Here is a 5,248-nt window from a genome sequence, read left to right as displayed (position 1 = left end):
AAATAATTAGAAAATTAATTTAGGTTAATTTCTTAATTAAATAATTAATTTAAATAATTAGGGGAGATAACTAATTAATTTAATTTAGGTTAAAAATTTGATTTTAATTAAGGGTTTACTAATTTTAGGCTAACTTTAGGTTAATCAAATTAGGGTTTCCAGATCACTTTAGGTCAATGTTATTAGGGTTTGACGATTTTAGGTTTCTATTATTAACATTATTTTTGGTATTAACCTTTTGCCTTCTAACCCTGATTTTATTTTGCTTATTATAAATTGCTTTCTATCACTATCACTTGATTTTTTTGCAGGTTTATCATCTACTTTATTATTTCTTGTGGTTTGCCCACGAGTTGTTTTTGCCTTATTATGTAACTGCTCACAGGATGTAATAGTTAATTAGGGTTTTATTTTCCTGCCTTATTTTTTGTATAATTAACTGCGTGGTTAGTAATATAGGGAGTGGAAACCTTGAATTGAACTTAGAATCATTATCTTTTACAAGATAAAATTATCTGAATTTAATCACTTGATTGTGCATCCACACACCTTTAGGGTAACCTCTCTTGTTGCCTTGTTGCCTGTTGCCTTCAGAATTTAAAAATAGTCAAGTCCCTCGATTACGAGGATACCTTAGCAAATGTTGCCCTCAGTTCATTATCATCACTAAAGATCATAAGTCCCTTCGATGTTTCCTTCGGTTATATGATCTTGTCCCTCGAGGTTGCCTATGATATTATGATGATAGTCCCTTTCGATTGCTAAGGTATCATCACTGGTTGCCTAAAAATGACTATTAAATCCTTCCCTTAGACTACCTGCCCTCTTTATGGCAGGGACCGTCTTGTGGCGAACGATAATTTCGAAGACCCTTTTTAAATCCAATGAAAGGACTACCTGCCCTCTTTATGGTATGGATAGCCCTTTCCCATTAAAGTCTTAAAGAACAGAAACTTTTAATTTAAGGGTAATTGCTTTTAATTGCTTGCTCTGGTTTAAATTCAAAATTTCTTTTACACTATCTTTTCAAAAACCTTCAAAAAGGCTACGCTTATTTTATAAGCTAAAGTCCTTATTCAAACATTTTCTATTCACACACGACACTTCAAACATTTTGAAAACTAAAAGTGAGCTAAGCAATTAAGAGCCCATGGATAACCATGGATACAAAGGGTGCTTACACCTTCCCTTTGTATAACTTACCCCTCGAACTCAATCTCTTTCAAAAAGGTTTTTTCTGTTCTTTTAGCCTTTCTATAAATTGGATAAAATAAAAGTCGGTGGCGACTTTTGCTTACCGCGACATTTCTTTAAAGTTAGTTCTCCCACCGTATTACATTTACTAATTTTTATTTTTGCCTTATTGCTTATAATTTTGGATTTTTTATTTTATCTTTTTATTTTCCTTATTATTGCTGTTTGCGATATTTTTAAATTATGTAACTGTGTGCCAGGGTGTATTGTTTGCTTAATTATTTCTTGTAATTTTTCTCGTAATTTTTTATAATTATGAAACTGCTCACAGGATGTAATAGTTTTAATTAGGGCGCTTTACTTTCCTGCCTTTTATTTCTGCCTTATAACTGTTACACTATAACTGTGGTTTATATTTTCTGCTGATATTTTTACTGCGTGGTTAGTAATATAGGGAGTGATAATACTGTTAATTAATTTAGGTCACTAATTACAAGATAAAATAACTGAATTGAATCACGTGATTGGTGCAACCACACACCTTTATGGTAATCCCTCTTATTGCTTCCTTTTGATTAAAAAATAGTCAAGTCCCTCGGATACGAGGATACCTTAGCAATGTTGCCCTTAGTTCATTATCATCATCAAAGATCATAAGTCCTCTCGATGTTGCCTACAAATGTATATGATCTTGTCCCTCGAGGTTGCCTATGATAAGATGATGATCGTCCCTTTCGAACGCTAAAGTATCCTCACTGGTTGCCTAAAATGACTATTATATCCTTCCCTAAAGACTACCTGTCCTCTTTATGGTAGGGATAATCTTATGGAGAACGATAATCCTCGATGACCCTTTTCAAATCCAATGAAAGGACTACCTACCCTCTTTATGGTATGGATAGCTCTTTCAAACAAAAGTCTTAAAAAACAGAAAAATTAAACTTAGGGTAGTTGCTTTTAATTGCTTTCTCTATTCAAAACTTAAATTTCAAAATTATTTTTCACCCCTCTTTACAAAAACTTTCAAAAAGGCTACGCTTATTTAAAAGCTAAAGACCTTAACATATCCTTTTCCTATTCACACACTACACTTCAAACATTTTGAAAACAAAAAGTGAGCTAAGCAATTAAGAGCCCATGGATAACTATGGATACAAAGGGTGCTTACACCTTCCCTTTGTATAACCTACCCCCCGAACTCAAAGTCTTTTTAAAAGGCCTTTTTCTGTTCTTTTAGCCTTTCCAATTGGATAAAATAAAAGTCGGTGGCGGCTCTTGCTATCCGCAACATTTTTAAAACTCATTTCTCCCACCGTATTTCCGAACTGGCGACTCTGTTGGGGATTCCTAAAAGAGGGGTTACCTTAAATTTTAGGATCACTTTAAATGTTTTCAATTGTTTGTCTTGTTTGCTTTATTTCTAAGAGTACTGTTTGGGAATATTCTTGTGTGAAAGATTCTAACCCGAATCTCGAGATACCTTAGGTATGTGGCAATAGACCAAGGAGACTGTACGGCTCGTCTCGATATGGTTGATCTGGGGGCCACCATTAGTGTGACACTTTGGTTGTTCTGATGGCCCTTGATCCTGATCGAGGAGACATTAGGCTACCATGTAGTGTCATCAAGCACTAATTTGCCCTTAGAACCCTAGTTGAACTTGACTTTGTCCAATTAGGAAGTAGCGAGATGGCTGGCTTTGGATTTCTGACTGAAGCTGGTTGATACTCGGAGCTACACTCATTGAGACCAATCTTTCAAGATGTTTTCGGTCAACCACTCGAGTGTTGACTGAGATAATACTTTCGAGAAAGATCTGTGATATGAGATTTCCTAGAACCCGATCTTTATCTAGGATAGGTTGAACCAACTAAACTTCAGTGGGGAGGGTACTAACCTATGAACTTCACACAAACATCTAAACCTAAGGACACTTGTGTTACTTGCTTGTGTGTGCCACTAACCCTTTCATTTCCTTGCAGGTTTTGTTGTAGGACTTGTTTGTCCTTATTATCTTCCACTTTGCCTGATGCATTGCATCCGCATGACATCATGACATCATGACATCATAACATAGCATGTTAACTAACCCTTTCAAGGATCTTAGGAATTTAGGTCGCACAATTGCAGGTGCCATTATCAAGGACTTAATCCATATCAAGGGGCAAGAGGATTTACTTCCCTCTGGCCATTTGTCTTCCAAATCAGAGACACCGTACCTATCAAGGGGCAAGAGGATTTATTTTCCTCTAGCCACATGCTTTCAAACTCAGGAACAAGTATCCCGAATCAGAGGCTATGACCCGCTCGATATGGTGAGCTTGATTCCCATAGAAGAACATCCAAGAATCAGATTTCTTCAAACAAAGATGCGACCAACTCATTCTCTAATGTCGCAAACTAAATTCCTTAAAGATCCTTGAAAAAATTGCATGTGCATATCATAACATCGCATCACAGGTTTCTACCACAGGTTTCTCATCCCCCCTCGCTGTTTATTTCAGCACAAATGGATCTCGAGCAATCAGTCAAAGACCTTCAGGCTCAGAACACCCAGTTCCAAGCTTTGATTCTGAACTTGTCCAAGGGGCAAGACGATTTGAAAACTCTTCTGACCAAGAAGGAGAAAAATCCCAGAAGATCTGTGGGTGTCCTTGACATGGGAAGAAGATTCCGAGGGCCATTCAAGAAAGCTAAAGAAGTTAAGGTTTCTAAAGAGGACGACGAAGAACAAGACAATGATGCTAATATCAAAACTGATGCAAAGAGTAACCACAATTCTATCAAGCCCTCTGAGGAAGAAGAGGACTACTACTATGAGGATGAACATCCTGATGACAAATACAAGTTATTGGAAGAACGCATGAAAGCTATGGAGATTCAGAAAGTACCTGGTCTGGATTTTGAAGAACTGGGACTTATCTCAGGGGTTGTTATCCCTCCCAAATTCAAAATTCCTACCTTTGCTAAGTACGATGGAGTCTCATGTCCTAAGCTGCACTTGAAATCTTACGTGAGGAAGATTCAGCCCCATACTGCTGACAAGAAGCTGTGGATTCACTTCTTCCAAGAGAGCTTATTTGGAACCCAACTTGAGTGGTACTATCAACTAGAGGGTTCCAACATCCATACATGGGAAGACTTAGGTGTTGCTTTCTACAAGCAATACCAATACAATGCTGACCTTGCGCCCACCCGCATGCAACTACAAAGTATGTCTATGTGTCCTAACGAAAGCTTTAAGGACTACGCCCAGAAGTGGAGAGACTTGGCTGGCAGAGTTCAACCTCCCTTAGTGGATAGAGAATTGGTTGATATGTTCATGAGCACATTGACCGGCCCTTTCTATATTCATCTGATTGGGAGTTCTTCATCTGGTTTCACCGATTTGATACTAACTGGAGAACGTGTTGAAAGTGGTATCCGAAGTGGTAAGATTCAAGTGGCTACATCCTCAGGCGCTACAAAGAAGTCATTCAATGGGAAGTCAGAGTTCAATGCTGTGTATGGTCAGAAGAAGAGTAATCGTGACCAATCTGTTGGGGCAGTTTTGATCTCCACACCGGCGCCACAACAAATTCGTCTAAACAAGAAAGACATGCCTAAGCGTCGGTTCACAAAGATAAATATGTCACTGGCTCAGGTATTGCAACATCTGTTGAAGGCAAACTTGATTACTGTGAGGGATCCTCCTGTGAAGCCCAACACTTCCTCTCCTCGCTATAATCCTAATGCAAGGTGTGCATACCACTCCAATAGCCATGAACATGATACGAATGATTGTTAGCCATTGAAGAATAAGATCCAAGATATGATTGATGCTCAGGAAATTGAGTTTGACCCTCCTGAGACTCCTAATGTGATCACTGCTCCCATGCCTAATCACAACAAGATCGCTAATGTTGTGGATGGCTAGAAGGAGGACTTTTAAAACATTAGTTTTACTTTCATTTGCAATTTCTTCTCTGTTCGTTTAAACATTCGACTTATGATAAGACATTATTTGCTTTAATAATCATCATTAGTGCATTGCATAAGTTTGTCTTGAATAAAT

The sequence above is a fragment of the Vicia villosa genome, linkage group LG2, assembly GCF_029867415.1.
Source record: "Vicia villosa cultivar HV-30 ecotype Madison, WI linkage group LG2, Vvil1.0, whole genome shotgun sequence".
NCBI classification, from domain to species: domain Eukaryota; kingdom Viridiplantae; phylum Streptophyta; class Magnoliopsida; order Fabales; family Fabaceae; genus Vicia; species Vicia villosa.
This window is presented reverse-complemented; position numbering follows the sequence as displayed.